A 16,735-nucleotide genomic window follows, 5' to 3' on the forward strand; every position below is an offset into this window, starting at 1 on the left:
GGTAAAACACCCTAGATCTAATCTCAACCTCTCGGTCTATTGATAGCATTAATAACACCAATCTAGAAGGGAATTTATAAAACATAAACAACCAAGCTAAAACATCCTAACCGATCAAGGACACAAAATTGTCTATCCCATCCATAGAAACTTTGTTTCACTACTCAGATATCATTGCATAAAACACAAAAGCATAGATAAACGAAAATTGCATTGTATTGAAAACAGAGTAAAGAGGAAGAGTATAGAATCGAAAATGCAAAAGAAAATAACAAAATGAATCCTAACAAAGTGGAAAAAGTGTTTGAGTCGCTCAAGATCTCTCTCAGAAGCTCTCGCTCTCTGGTTTGAGTGTCGGTGGCGTGCTAGGGCGAGAGGAAGAAGAGGGGGGGTTTATATATGGAAACCCTTTAACCCTAGCAGCCCAGTCCTGTCCGAGGGTCTGCTCGAGGCGGTGCTCGAAGATGTGGTCGGGTAAGTCCTCGGATAGGTCCTCGGGTTGTTCTTCCTGCCCTTGGATCCTCTTCGATCGGTTGAGGTTCAGACTGTTCTTCCTGCTCCATAGCTCCTTCGGGTACATGCTCGGATTTGACCTTGTTTCTTCCCATTTTAGGCTCTAAAGCAACTGTTTTCATCCAAAATATGCAAAGGCAAGAATACAACACCCTAAATGGCCTAAATGCGATTTCCTACAGTTAATGACCTAAAAATGCTAAGGTTAGGGTAAAAACAATGTAAAATATAGACAAAAAGAGATGCTTTAAACATGTAAATTAGAGAGTTATCAATAACCACAAAATCAGTAGGAATTCTGGCCTTGGCCAACTTGACTGGAAAGCTTTCCAATTTACCAACCACATCCCTTGTTGATCCATCACCCAGACTTATGTAGAGGTTGCTAGACTTGAATTCAGTGTGCCTAAGCTTTTGTGCTATAGAGTAAGGCATTACACTGATAGATGCTCCCAGATCACACAAACATTTGTTGAAGTGTAGGTAGCTAAAGGAGCAAGGCATATTGAATGGACATGTGTCTTCAAGTTTAGTTGGGATGATAACTCCCCCAATCTCCTTAAGATCCCTCTTGTCTTGATTCTGAGCCTTCTGCTTTGATATCTCAAGTAGCATGCCTTGGTAGAGAGGATAGGGAGCATACTATTCCTAAGCAGATCCTCTCTCTTCTTCCTTGAATTCAATGATAACCTCTTGTTTCAAAGCCATCACTTCCCTCTTTTCAATTATTTCCTTGAGTTCTCAGCTTTTGTTCCTTGAAACGTCCAGGGAATGGCAGAGGTGGTTTGTAAGCAGGAGAGATGTATCTAACAGGTTTAACAGCGTCTGCGGGAGCAACTCGATCGTGTGCTCGGTCAAGAACTTGGTCGAGTGTTATTTCTGCGGGAGCAACTCGATCAGACACTCGATCGTGTGTGTGGTCGAGTACATGGCCGTGTGGTTTTTCTGCTTCAATCTGTTGAGTAAAACCATTACTCTAAGCTTCATCTTGGGACAAATCCTCCCCAGCTTGAACCTCATTGTCCTCAGTGACAGCTTCCTCATAGAAATGGATAGCTTTTGCGGTAAACTCCCTTGGATTTTGAATAGCCTTACCAGGTAGTTGGTTTGGCTTAGGAGCTGATGTAGAAGCAATATTGCTCTCCATGAACTTGATTTTAGAATTCAAGCTCTCAAACTAAATATTCAGGTCATTATAAGAAGAATCCAGCCTATGGTTTATCTCAGCAAACTTTTTTGCTGTCTCAAGCTGCCCATTTGCTTGTCAAAGTAGCAACTGCTCTATCATAGCTCTTAAATCTGGTTCCTGGGCTTGGTTGGTCTGAAACCCTGGTGGGGAACACATTGGAGCCTAGTAACCTAGTTGTTGCTGCTTGGGGACATAAGTGTTGTGCTGCTGAGGTTGTTGAGGAGGGAGACTTGATCTTGAGGATTTGCTACATTGTTGCTCCTGTAGGATAGGTTATTGTTTTTGAACTGATTATAACCTTTGAAGCCTCCTTGGTTCTGCATATAACAAATCTCAGAAAATTCATTCTCCCCATCTTGAGCTGGAGTCTCTTCTTCACCAAGAAATTGAATATTCTTTTGCTGGCTGAGTAGAATCTTGTCCAGCTTCTCATGAACAACCCTTAGATCCTTCTTATACTTCTCATCATGATCAGAAGTGACAAATCTCACAGTTCTATCATAGTCCTCATTGTAGTTCCCATCAGATTGTGCCAAGTTTTCCACTAGCTCCCATCCTTCTTCTACATTCTTGTTGAGGAAATTTCCATTAGAGGCTGTATCCAATAACATTCTGATTTTTTTGTAAGACTCCTCTATATAGTGTGGAGAGTAGAGACTCATTACTAAAGCCATGATGTGGACATTATGTTTGGTATCCTTTGAATCTCTCCCATTCTTCACAAAATGTTTCATTGTTCTTCTGAGCAAAACCAGAAATTCCATTCCTCAACCTTGCAGTTCTAGAATTAGAGAAAAATTTAGCTAGAAAGGCCTCTTACAAGCATCCCATGTGGTTATGGCTCCTGTTGGTAGTGTTTTCTCCCATAAGTGAGCCTTGTCTCCTAGAGAGAAGGGAAACAATCTGAGCTTGAAGCCATCCTCACTAACACCATTTATCTTGGTGAGGCCACAGAGCCTGTCAAATTCATCCAAATGATCTAAAGGATCTTCCATTGGTAGACCATGGAATTTGTTTGCCTGAATCATTGTGATTAGCCCACTTTTAATTTCGAAATTGTTGTTGGCAACTACAGGAGGTACTATGCCAGCTCTCTGGTTGTGTGTATTTGGAGCATCTCCTGCACCAATATGCCTTGTCCTTTGATCTTGGTTGTTTTGTTGATCCATCAGCAATTGTTCTTCCTGTTCCTGAAGGATTCTGGTTTTCTGTTGCCTCAAGTCTCTTGGTAATCGGTTGATATGATCAAGGTACCTCTGAAGATTCTGGCTTCCCTTGGATCTAGTGTGCATCAACTGACTCGATCACTAGCTCGAACTGACACTCGGTCGAGCACAAGCTCGAGTTGAAGATCGATTGAATCTGAATTGGTGGCTAGAGCAATCACTCGATCGTGCAGATGGTCGAGTGGTGGTTCGAGTTGTTACTCAAATGACAACGGCGCCAAGTTGAAACTGAACTTTTTTTTTGTGTGTGTGTGTGATGATGAAGATGATACTTATGCTATGAATGAATGCAACATGCAAACAGAGACATAAGCAGTGATAATGATGAATGATCAGGTGGAATGCAAGAGGTTTCAATTACTCTTATGTTGTTGTAATATAAGAGATGTCAATCCATAATGAGTAAGATGCAAGCAATCTGGATGTGAACACTTATCTAAGTTAAGCCAAGTATGAAAATGGTTTTATACTAACACCCTAATGACAATAATGAAATGCAGAATGTAAAATTACTAAGATAAGAAACTAAATGCAAGGTGAACAGTGTAAATAAAGCAGAGATGATACTAACAAGAGTGATGTTCATATATTTTACCATGTTTTCTCTTAGTTTATTCACATCTTTTGCATCTTTTGCTAGTCATTTTCATCATTATTGTGTAGCTTTAGGACTAATCATGCATTAGAGTTTAGTTGCATTGCATTTGCATCTTTTCATGCATAAACAGGTGATTTTGGAGCTTAAGGAGCATGGAAACAATCCTGAGGAGAAGTGAAGCAATCTTGAAGGGAAAGCAAGAGAGTTAAGGCTGAAGAACCAAGGTCCAGAGTCCAACTCGACCAAGCACTCGACCGAGTGGGTAGATGGACTCGACCGAGTGGAGTGTGCACGAGAGAAGCCAGCTCGACCATGGACTCGACCGAGCACTGGTCGAGTTGACCGAGCCGTTGACTACTTTGACTTTTTCTATTTTTAGGTCTTCCACCTCCTCACCTATATAAGGCCTTGTACCTGCAGCCACCAAAGTGTGCAACTTTTTAGATATTCCCTAAACCTAGTTTTTACCTTTTTTAGTTTTATTCCTTTTGCATTTTTATTTTTAAGATCTTGTACTTCCTTATGAAAGAAGACTAGATTCTTATATTTTGTTGGTTCTATAACTTTCAAGATATTGAGAATTTGAGTTTCATCCTTTCATCAATATTGAAGATCTTTGTTTAATCTTTCTAATAATGCAAGTTTCAATATTTTCTGGGTTTTTGACTTTGATCACCATGTATTGTTGTGAGTAGTTTCCTTAGGATCTTGAGGATGGGTTAGGATGGATTGATCTTGTGGTTTGTGTGACTTGGTCAAGCTTGATTGTTGTAGATCTCTTCTAGGGTAGATGATCTTAATGCTGATTCTATATCTGAGAGGGTAGAGTCTGATTTCAAGCTTCTTAGCATCACACCAATGTTTAGGAAGCATAGATAAGGCTAGATCTAGAGCTTACCATTAGGCTTGCTAAGAGATTAGAGGTCTTGTTTGGTTTGAGATGTATTGCTTAATGCCTGCTTGTGTAGATTCTTTACTGTGTGAGAACAAGTCTAGAATTGCATAGGTTTGATTGTTTCTTGACCATGAGAGTGGGAGAAACTTGTCTTAGATTAATATGTCTAGAGGTTAGCTCAAAGTTTGCTTGAGATTTGTTGACCAAGTTAGATAACCACAATGATTAGTCCATCCCATGAATCCATCCTCAGGACCTTCTTTGTTTATTGAAATCTTAGTCTTAATCATGTTGCTTGTTTGTTGTTTGATTGGATTTAGCATTACTCTGTTTTTATTGCATTGCTCTGTTTCTGCGTCTAGTCTAGCTCGACCACCCACTCGACCTACACTCGGTCGAGTGCTGCTCGAGTTCATCCCCAGAACTCTGTGTCTATGATTTGTGTTTGTCTTGTTTCATTCTTGTTTCATTCCAGTTGCATACATTTAGTTTTCAGTTCATTAATTATCTTGCATTAGTTCATTAGTAGTAGTCTCTGTTTCTGTTCTTGCTTTATCACTGTTTCAATCATTCAGTTTCATTTGCATCTAGTTGTTAGTTCTTGTAGTTTATTTTCTGCATTTTACATTTTCTTCCTAGGATTGTTAGTGACAAACAATCTTTACATTTGTCTTAACTTAGATTCATATGCATATCTTAATTGTTCACAAACACTCATTTAGGATTGATACCTCTTGTACTGCAATAGCATAAGGGGAATTGAAACACCCATCCATCATTCCATTCATATCTCACCATTGCATACATCATCATTCACACCACAATATAAACTTGTTTCAATTTGGCGCCGTTGCCCATTTGAGTGTGTTTTTGTGACATTTAGGATCCATATTAGTCTAAGATTAAGTTCTTTTATACGCTTGTGAGGTTGCTGTACTCGAATCTTCTGTTTCTGGGTTGAAGTTCCATTTCAGGTACCACTCGACCAGTCACTCGACCACCACTCGACCGAGTCGTGATCGAGCACCTGCTCGAGCCAGAAGCCGGATCTCTATAACCATCATTCTCCAGTCGACTTGACCTCCTACTTGAGCATGTGCTCAGTCGCTTGCCTAGCAAAAATCGTATGTGTCTGTTAATGCACACAAGGTCTAAAGGAAAGGACAATCTTCTTAGGCCTATTGACAACATCAACAACAAGACCAAGAGTTTAGGATCTAAGCAAAGGAGAGTTGTTCAGCAACAACAAGAGGTTATAGTAGCTATGGATCAACAGGATCAGGTTCAGAGACCAAGGAACATTGGTGCTGGAGATGCACCCAACACTCACAACCAAAGAGCTGGCATTGTGCCACCAACTGTTGCCAACAACAACTTTGAGATCAAGAGTGGATTGATCTCAATGATTCAGGCCAATAAATTCCATGGATTGCCTATGGAGGATCCACTAGATCATCTTGATGAGTTTGACAGAATCTGTGGTCTTACCAAGATCAATGGAGTAAGTGAAGATGGTTTCAAGCTGAGGTTGTTCCCTTTCTCACTTGGAGACAAAGCTCATTTATGGGAAAAGACTCTCCCTACTGGTGCAATCACTACTTGGGATGCATGCAAGAAGGCTTTCTTGGCCAAGTTTTTCTCCAATGCTAGGACAGCAAGACTAAGGAATGAGATCTCTGGATTTGCTCAAAGGAGTAATGAAAGCTTTTGTGAAGCTTGGGAGAGATTCAAGGGATACCAAACTCAATGTCCTCATCATGGTTTCAGTGTGGAGTCTTTGTTGAGCACATTGTATAGAGGAGTGCTTCCCAAGTTCAGAATGCTTCTTGATACAGCCTCCAATGGAAACTTCCTCAATAAGAATGTGGAAGAAGGCTGGGAGTTAGTAGAGAACCTTGCACAGTCTGATGGGAACTACAATGAGGACTATGACAGAACCATAAGGTCATCATCAACTGATCAAGAAGACAAGTACAAGAAGGATCTGAAAATGGTGAATGAAAAGCTTGATAGGATCTTGCTAAGTCAGCAAAAGTCTATTCACTTTGTTAGTGAAGAGGAGCCTCCAGTTCAAGAGGGAGAGAATGAGTTTGCTGAGTTATGCTATATGCAAAACCAAGGAGGTTTCAAGAGTTATAACCAAGGAGGGTTTAGGAACAATAATCTGTCCTATAGGAGCACAAATGTGGCCAACCCACAAGATCAAGTCTACCCTCCTCAACAGCCTCAACAGCACCAAAACTATGTCCCCAAACAACAGCAACAGGTGTTCCAGCCCCAGTTGTGTCCCCCACCAGGGTTTCAGACTAACCAAGGCCAGGAACAAGACCTTAGAGCCATGGTACAACAGCTGTTGATTGGTCAAACACAAGGGAAGATAGAGGAAGCCAAACAGTTTGCTGAGCTAAACCAAAGGCTCACATCTCAATACAATGATCTGAATATGAAGTTTGAGGGTCTGAATTCCAGAGTTAAGTACATGGAGAGTAACATAGCCTCTTCTTCAGCTCCAAAACCCAACCAACTCCCTGGAAAAGCTGTCCAAAATCCAAGGGAGTTCACAGCCAAAGCCATTCAAGTTCATGAGGAAGAAGCCACTGGAGACAGTGCAGTTCAAGTTTGGGGGAATTCATTAGTTACTAAAGCCCCAAGTGATGTTTGTAACAAGCAATTGGAGCTCGCACCTGAGATCGACCATGGACTCGAGCAGCCACTCGATCGAGTGCGTGCTCGAGTGGTCGATCGAGCTGGACAGTCCGAGGCTGACAAACCTGCCAAGTACACTCCTCCTGCTTACAAGCCACCTCTTCCATTCCCAGGACGTTTCAAAGCACAAAAGATTAAGGAGCTTAGGAAAATCATTGAGAGAAAGGAGATGATGGCTAAGCAATAAGAGGAAGAGAAGGCTTTGAAGGAAGTGGTTGTGATTGAAGAAGCTGTGGTTGAGGAAGTGTTGGCCATACAAGAGATCACCATTGCTTACCAAGAAGAGGAGAGAGGACCTGCCTTGGAACAGTATGATCCATATCCTCTCTACAAAGACTTTTTGCTTGATTTGTCAAAGAAGAAGGCTGAAGCTCAAGATGAGAAGGATCTTGAGAACCTTGGAGGAGTGATCATTCCAATAAAGCTTAAGGATCCAGGGCCATTCTACTTGCCTTGCACAATCAGTTACCTCCACTACAATCAATGCCTTTGTGATTTGGGAGCTTCAACAAGTGTCATGCCATATTCCATAGCTCAAAAGCTTGGGAGAACTGACTTTAAATCTACTAGACTCCATGTGTGCCTAGCTGATGGGACAAATAGAGAGGTAGTTGGGAGGTTAGAGAATGTCCCAATCAAGATAGGAAGAGCAAGGATCCACACTGACTTTGTGGTGATAGAGATGGACAAGGAGCCTGAAGATCCAATCTTACTAGGGAGGCCATTCTTAGCTACTGTTGGAGCAGTAATTGATGTCAAGGAAGGTCTTGTGACCTTGAACATTGCTGAAGATGTAGTTATGAAGTTCAATATCTACAATCCAACCAACCTTCCCACCATTGATGACCAGCCTTTTACTATCAAGGACAAAGGTGGTCAAGAAGGGTTAAGTGATAAGGCAACTCCAAAAGCTGAGCTCCCACTTCAAGAGGATTCTGTGGAAAAGCTTAAGAGGTCAGTTCAATAGTTGACTAGTATGGTTGAGGATCTTCAAGTAAAGCTTAACAAGAGGTCTTTGAGGAAAGCAAGACCAAGGCTCAAAATCAAGAAGAAATATGGTTTGTGTGCTAAGGGTGAGGTGATCAAGGATCAACTTCACAGTGACCAAGAGGTTCTAGGGAGGATTTCATCACCTCCTTGGTATCTAGATCAAGTCTAAGAAGGAAATCAAAGTCAAGCTTAGTGACTTTAAACAAGCTCACTAGGGAGGAAGTCCCTAAGGTATCCTTTGTAAATATGGTTTAATTTGTTAGTAGTTTTGATATGCTTTCTTTTATGATTTTGTTGGACAGGCTTTTTATTAAGAATGTAGTTGGGTAAGAAGAGATTTGGACTTGGGCAAGGAGGTTCGCAAGCCCACTCGACCAGGCCACGAGAGGTACTCGATCGAGCTGGGTAAGGATTAAGGCCCGTTTGGTTTCCAAAGCTTCTAGAACGATCGAGTGGAGGGGGAAAAGGAAGAAAAATTTTGAAATTTCAAATTGGTCAAGGAGCTCGACCACGTGCTGGTCGAGTGTGGGGTCGAGTGGTAGCCAAAAAAGCAGGATCCCAGCTACACCTTTGATAGTATGCAGGAGGATGTGGACAGTTTCTTCTCCAATCCTTGAGGTAACATTATCACCTTCCCATTGTATATACCATAGCATTTCATATGTTGTGTTTTGTTTTAAGTCTTGAATCCTCAAGCAAATTTCTTTCACACAAGGGACTGTGTGATTTAAGTTTGGGGGAGGGTTTGAGATAGCATTTGATGTTGTGTTTTGTTTTCTTATTTCAAATTTTTATCATCATCATGTTAGCACTTGCATAATCATCTAAGGCATAGGAAAACCATAAAAATTTGAAAATTTTTTGCAAAAATCTTTATAAAAAAAAGAGAGTGTTCATGTAGTTTGCATTGCATATTTAAGTATTTTGTTTATCATATCGGACTGTTTGCATTAGGGATCTATGATGAGTTTTTCCTTGTTAGCTTGCTTAATTCACTAGACTAAGATCAATGCCCAAGTTAATAGTACTTTGATGCTAGTTGAGTGGTTAGAAGCATAAGATTGAACCAAGCCTTGAATTCCTGAATTGCATTTGGTCTGAATTGAAGCATGTTATGATTTGATGCCATTTCCTATCTATAAGAACCTAATATTGACTGTTAATTATCAATGTATGCATTGCTTTAAACTCATGGATACCATATACTTATTTGGATCATCTTTCTCCTTTTGCCACTCTTGTTGATCAAAGTAGCTGATTTCACTTTTAAATCAGTTTCCCTACCCCTAACCAAACCTTCTTTCAAGCCATGTTTATTCTTGTGTGTGTGAGGCCTATTTTTGGGATTGAGCTTGGTAGAAAGTGTTAGGTTTGAACTGACAAGAGTAAAACCTTGTGTAGTTCTAGTTTGCATTTTTCAAACTAGATAGGACTAGGTGGTTCACTTGTTGGGTTTGGGACTTGGCTGTTTTGAAAAGAAAAGAAAGAAAAGAGAAAGAGAAAAAAAAAAAAAAAAGGGGGTAGAGTCTTTAGGAGGGGAATGAGTTTAAGCAAAAGCTAAAGTCTAGTGAAAGGATGGGAAGTAAAAATTGTTATCTAAGATGGTTCTAGTTAAAGAAAAGAAAAGAAAGCAAAGTGAAGTTTAGCAAAAAGCTTATATGTCTTAAGAATAAGAAGAAAAGAGAACCATAGCAATAAGAAAAAAATTCCCATTCCACTAGAAAGATCAATTAAGAAACCTCTCCTAAGACTTGAAAACCAAAAGAGAAAAGAAGAAGTTAAAGGGTAGCACTAGGATCATTTGGGTTTAGATTGATAGGATAAACACTTTGGGTACCTTTGGGTAGACAAGGCTTTATTCTTGTATGTGTCTAGGTGTTCTTACCTTTAGCATTCTTCTAAAGCTCAATCCATTTTTATGAGAGAACCTTGATATTGACAAGCCCCACTCTAAAAAAAAAAAAAAAGAGACCATCATTGTCTCAAAACCCTTTATTACCAAGCCAAATGAGTTTAAGCATTGCATAGAATTGATTCATGTTCTTGATTAATGAATATTAAAGGAATTGGTTGATTTGAATGCATGTGGATATCTAAGGCTTAAATCAGTAAAGGTTGTGAAATGCTTGTCTAAAATTTTTAATTCCAGCTCATTCAACTTGCATCATAGTATTAGTAACTTGGACATTGATTCTAGATGGTCTATTTGCAAGCTTTAGGAGCTGAGATCCCACTTTCAAACCTCATCTACCTTCTTATGTCTTGTTTATTTGCTTGAGGGCAAGCAAAGACTAAGTTTGGGGGTGTTGATGTTCATATATTTTACCATGTTTTCCCTTAGTTTATTCACATCTTTTGCATCTTTTGCTAGCCATTTTCATCATTATTGTGTAGCTTTAGGACTAATCATGCATTAGAGTTTAGTTGCATTGCATTTGCATCTTTTCATGCATAAACAGGTGATTTTGGAGCTTAAGGAGCATGGAAACAATCCTGAGGAGAAGTGAAGCAATCTTGAAGGGAAAGCAAGAGAGTTAAGGCTGAAGAACCAAGGTCCAGAGTCCAACTCGACCAAGCACTCGACCGAGTGGGTAGATGGACTCGACCGAGTGGAGTGTGCACGAGAGAAGCCAGCTCGACCATGGACTCGACCGAGCACTGGTCGAGTTGACCGAGCCGTTGACTACTTTGACTTTTTCTATTTTTAGGGCTTCCACCTCCTCACCTATATAAGGCCTTGTACCTGCAGCCACCAAAGTGTGCAACTTTTTAGATATTCCCTAAACCTAGTTTTTACCTTTTTTAGTTTTATTCTTTTTGCATTTTTATTTTTAAGATCTTGTACTTCCTTATGAAAGAAGACTAGATTCTTATATTTTGTTGGTTCTATAACTTTAAAGATATTGAGAATTTGAGTTTCATCCTTTCATCAATATTGAAGATCTTTGTTTAATCTTTCTAATAATGCAAGTTTCAATATTTTCTGGGTTTTTGACTTTGATCACCATGTATTGTTGTGAGTAGTTTCCTTAGGATCTTGAGGATGGGTTAGGATGGATTGATCTTGTGGTTTGTGTGACTTGGTCAAGCTTGATTGTTGTAGATCTCTTCTAGGGTAGATGATCTTAATGCTGATTCTATATCTGAGAGGGTAGAGTCTGATTTCAAGCTTCTTAGCATCACACCAATGTTTAGGAAGCATAGATAAGGCTAGATCTAGAGCTTACCATTAGGCTTGCTAAGAGATTAGAGGTCTTGTTTGGTTTGAGATGTATTGCTTAATGCCTGCTTGTGTAGATTCTTTACTGTGTGAGAACAAGTCTAGAATTGCATAGGTTTGATTGTTTCTTGACCATGAGAGTGGGAGAAACTTGTCTTAGATTAATATGTCTAGAGGTTAGCTCAAAGTTTGCTTGAGATTTGTTGACCAAGTTAGATAACTACAATGATTAGTCCATCCCATGAATCCATCCTCAGGACCTTCTTTGTTTATTGAAATCTTAGTCTTAATCTTGTTGCTTGCTTGTTGTTTGATTGGATTTAGCATTACTCTGTTTTTATTGCATTGCTCTGTTTCTGCGTCTAGTCTAGCTCGACCACCCACTCGACCTACACTCGGTCGAGTGCTGCTCGAGTTCATCCCCAGAACTCTGTGTCTATGATTTGTGTTTGTCTTGTTTCATTCTTGTTTCATTCCAGTTGCATACATTTAGTTTTCAGTTCATTAATTATCTTGCATTAGTTCATTAGTAGTAGTCTCTGTTTCTGTTCTTGCTTTATCACTGTTTCAATCATTCAGTTTCATTTGCATCTAGTTGTTAGTTCTTGTAGTTTATTTTCTGCATTTTACATTTTCTTCCTAGGATTGTTAGTGACAAACAATCTTTACATTTGTCTTAACTTAGATTCATATGCATATCTTAATTGTTCACAAACACTCATTTAGGATTGATACCTCTTGTACTGCAATAGCATAAGGGGAATTGAAACACCCATCCATCATTCCATTCATATCTCACCATTGCATACATCATCATTCACACCACAATATAAACTTGTTTCAAAGAGCATGAACTAAACTAATGCAAGACAATAAATGCTGAAGGATTAAACAAGGGTGAATGCAATGAAACAGGAATGAAACTAGAAAAATGCAGAAAATAAACAAGAACTCTGGAAAGGAGCTCGAGCAAGCACTCGATCGTATGCTCGATCGAGTGACAAGTCGAGTGGAATGATACGAAGAACAGAAACAAAATCAACAACCAAAACAGAACAGAATAAAAGTAAATCTAACAGGAAGCGAGTAACAGTAATCAAACAGAGAAATCAATAAACAAGGAAGGTCTTAGGGATGGGTTCATGGGCTGGACTTAAGCTATAATCACCTAAACTGATCAACAAATCTCAATCAACAGTGAGCTATCTCTAGACAGTGATATTCTAATACTTGTTAATCCATTCTCATGACAATAACAATGAAGCTCAGATACTCCTAGACCTAGTTCTCACTAGCTAAGACATATAAAAGCAGGCACTAAAGATTCAGATCATCAATGTCAAAAATCACCTTAAAAATCAAATCTCTCAAGTTAAGTATGATAATCTCTAGTATTAGCCTTATTTAACAACTCAGACATTGGTGTGATGCTAAAAAGCTTAAAATCTATCTTTACCCTCTCAGATATAAGAACAGCATAGAGCATATCTAATCTAGAATAGATATTAAAACAATCAATCTTGATCAGTCTAAGTGATGTTCATATATTTTACCCTGTTTTCCCTTAATATATACACATCTTTTGCATCTTTTGCTATCCATTTTGACCATTATTGCATAGCTTTAGGACTGTTCTTGCATTAGAGTTTAGTTGCATTGCATTTGCATCTTTTCATGCATAAACAGGTGATTTTGGAGCTTAAGGAGCATGGAAGCAATCATGAGGAGAAAGCAAGAGAGCTAAGGCTGAAGAACCAAGGTCCGGAGTCCAACTCGACTGCCCACTCGACCAGACACTCGACCGTGTGCTGAGAGGGACTCGACAGAGTGGGAGGAGCACAAGAGGAGCCAACTCGACCGGTCACTCGACCGAGCACCAGGTCGAGTTGGTCGAGCCGCCTGGCTATTTTGTCTTTTAGCGTTTTTAGGGCTTCCACTACTTTTTCTATATAAGGGCTTGTACCTGCAGCCACCAAAAAGGCTCAGCTTTTTAGAGAGTCAAAAACCTAGTTTTTACCTTTTTTAGAATTATTCTTTTTGCACTTTTATTTTCTTAGATCTTGTACTTCTTTTAAAAGGAGAAAAGGACTAAATTCTTCAATATTGTTGGTTTCATAACTTTCTTAATATTGAGAATTTGAGTTTGGTTCTTTCTTCAATATTGTAGATCTTTGATTTATCTTTCTAATGATGCAAGTTTCAGTATTTTTTGGGTTCATGACTTTATTGTTCATCATGTATGCTTGTGAGTAGTTGCTTAGGATCTTGAGGATGGGTTAGGTTGGGTTGTGTTTGAGGTTTGTTTGATTTGGTCAGGCTTGATTGTTGTAGATCTCTTCTAGGCTAGATGTTCTTAATGCTGATCCTATATCTGAGAGGGTAGGATCTGATTTCAAGCCTCTTAGCATCACACCAATGTCTAAGGAGCATAGATAAGGCTAGATATAGAGACTATCATTAGGCTTGCTAAGAGATTAGAAATCTTGTTTGATTTTTGACATATTGCTTAATGCCTGCTTGTGTAGATTCTTTACTTTGTGAGAACAAGTCTAGAGATGCATGAGTTTGATTGTTTCTTGACATGAGAGTGGATTAAACATGTCTTAGAAATATATGTCTAGAGATTAGCTCAAGTTGTTTGAGATTTGTTGACCAAGTTAGATGAACTCAGTCATAGTCCAGCCCATGAATCCCTCCTCAAGACCTTCTTTGTTTATTGATTTCTTAGCTTAAATCTTGTTGTTTGATCGTTGTTTGATTTGCTTTTGGTATTGCTCTATTTTTCTTGTGCTGCTCTGTTTTGCGTATTTGTCCAGCTCGACCCTGCACTCGATCAGCACTCGATCGAGTGCTTACTCGAGTTCCAACCCAGAACTTGTGTTTATGATTTGTGTTTGTCCTGTTTCACCCTAGTTGCATTTCTGTTGCATTCATTTAGTATCTTGTTCATTACTTACCTTGCATTAGTTCAATACTTGCATTTCCATAGTTTCTATTTCTGTTTGTCATAATCACTCTGTTCCATTTGCATTTAGCTCCTAGTTCTTGTAGTTTTACTTTTTGCACTTTCCATTTCATCATAAGATTGTTAGTGACAAACAACCTTTACATCTGGCTTGACTTAGACTCATATGCACATCTTGATTGTTCACAAACACTCTGATTGGATTGACACCTCTTATACTACAATTGCATAAGGGGAATTGAAACACCCTGACATCCATTCATTCATAAGTCATCATTCTATACATCATTCACCACCACCTACAAAAATAATCAGTTTCATTGAGTCACTCAAGATCTCTCTCAGAAGCTCTCGCTCTCTGGTTTGAGTGTTTGCGGCGTGCTAGGGCGAGAGGAAGAAGAGGGGGTTTATATATGGAAACCCTTTAACCCTAGCAGCCCAGTCCTGCCCGAGGGTCTGCTCGATGAGGTGCTCGAGGATGAGCTCGGCTTGCTCTTCGGATAGGTCTTCGGATTGTTCATCCTGCTCTTGGATCCTCTTCGAAAGGGTTGGTGTTCGGACTGTTCTTCCTGCTCCATAGCACCTTCGGGTACATACTCGGAGTTGACCTTGTTTCTTCCCATTTTAGGCTCTAAAGCACATGTTGTCATCCAAAATATGCAAATACAAGAATGCAACACCCTAAATGGCCTAAATGTGAATTCCTACAGTTAATGACCTAAAAATGCTAAGGTTAGGGTAAAAACAATGCAAAATATTGACAAAAAGGGATGCTTAAAACATGTAAATTAGAGAGTTATCAGACCCCCAAACTTAACTGTTGCCATTCCTCTAGCAAGGAAGTAGGAGGAAGAGGTTAAAAATGGGACTCATAACCTTATAAGCTAAGCGAAAGATTCAAGCTCTCTGGTTTGAGGGTCTGCGGCGTACTACTTTGCAAGCTAGGGGAAGACGGGGTTTATATATGGAAACCCATTTGATCTAGCTTCCCAGACCTGCCCGATGATCTACTCGATGGGGTACACGAGGGTGAAGTCGGATTACTCCTCGGGTGGATCTTCGGGTTGCTCTTCGTGCTCTTGGATCCTCCTCGATCGTGTTGGGGTTCGGACTTGTTCTTGCAGCTCGATGGCTCCTTCGGGTACATGCTCGAGTTGTCCTTGTTTTTCCCCATTTTTGGCTCTTTAGCACCTGTTTTCATCCAAAATATGCAAATGAAGAAATGCAACACCCTAAATGCTCTAAAAGTGAATTCCTACAGTAAATGACCTAAAAATGCTAAGTTAGAGGTATGAACAATGCAAAATATGGACAAAAAAGGATGCTAAAAACATGTAAATTAGAGAGTCATCAGACCCCCAAACTTAAATCTTGCTATTCCTCTAGCAAGGAAGTAAGAGGGTACGGTTTGAAAGTGGGGACTCATAACCTTAAGATGCTTACCGAAAAATTCAAGCTATAGTCCTTAAAGATAGTTTAATGGTGCTAAGATCAATCAACATACTTACAAATATTTTTCTATGCTTATCACCATGCATCGATCTAGTTCATCCTCCAACTAAAAATAAAGAGTTGCGATTCCAAAGAACATCTCTTTCACATTCATTAAAGTATTTGGCGAATTCTTGCAAGTGGAAGGTGAATCAAGCTCAATCGGTTTCAAGGGTAAGGCTTTTTGGTAGGGTGATTTCGAACAATATCCTTGGGTGGTTTTCTCTCAAAAGAAGGAATGCTAGACAGTTGTGAAAACTATCTAAGATTGAGAACAATTAGGGCATACAAAGCTTAACTCTTGATAATCTACCCTTTTCTCACTCACTCTTTTTTTTTTATCAAACCCCCTAGAATAAAATTACTCACATCCTTGATTTTAACTTTCCCCCCCCCCCCCCGTTTTTTTTTTATAATCCCTAAAGTCTAAACTTTAAACATCTAGCTCTTCTCTTTTTTTTTTCTTTTTTTTTCTTTGCTTAACTCCTAATAATATTCCTATATATATATATATAATTTTTTTTTTTCTTTTCTAGGAGACTATAGCAAGATCTTTTTCTCTTCTCTTTTTTTCTTTACTTAGAGACTTAGAGCTAATTGAATCGAACCTTAGGGACTTTCTTCTTTACTTTCTCTTTTATTCCTCAACCCAACCCCAAATGATCATGCTAACCACCTATTTTTCAAAACCGATTCTATTAGCTAGTCCAAATGATTCTAAACTTAGCTAAAACAAGAGCCAGTTCTTTGTCGTTCTCAATACTCTCAAGATTTCACAACCTATAGCACAATCAAAAGGTATCACTCAACAATTTACAACAAGGTTTGAAAGAAAGGTTTGGGTTCAAGGGTAGGGAAAAACGAATGGGTTAAATGAAAAAATTGGTAAAAATGGAGTGTTAACCCGAGCTTAGAGTTACTATGAGCAAGTATTCAAATTCC

The 16,735-nt window shown here is 39.3% G+C and overlaps 2 non-coding genes across 2 annotated transcripts; one reads left to right on the forward strand and one right to left on the reverse strand.

Annotated features, from left to right (window-relative positions):
- Positions 1-2,369: 2,369 nt before the first annotated feature.
- Positions 2,370-2,476, forward strand: LOC147939995 (small nucleolar RNA R71). The gene has a single exon (XR_015564803.1). It is a non-coding gene; the product is annotated as a small nucleolar RNA R71 (small nucleolar RNA).
- A 3,602-nt stretch (positions 2,477-6,078) lies between these two features.
- On the reverse strand, positions 6,079-6,185 carry LOC147939996 (small nucleolar RNA R71). Its single transcript, XR_015564946.1, has one exon. It is a non-coding gene; the product is annotated as a small nucleolar RNA R71 (small nucleolar RNA).
- Positions 6,186-16,735: the final 10,550 nt, after the last annotated feature.

This window comes from Camelina sativa, chromosome 8 (genome assembly GCF_030686135.1).
Source record: "Camelina sativa cultivar CO46 ecotype springtype chromosome 8, ASM3068613v1".
In the NCBI taxonomy this organism is placed as follows: domain Eukaryota; kingdom Viridiplantae; phylum Streptophyta; class Magnoliopsida; order Brassicales; family Brassicaceae; genus Camelina; species Camelina sativa.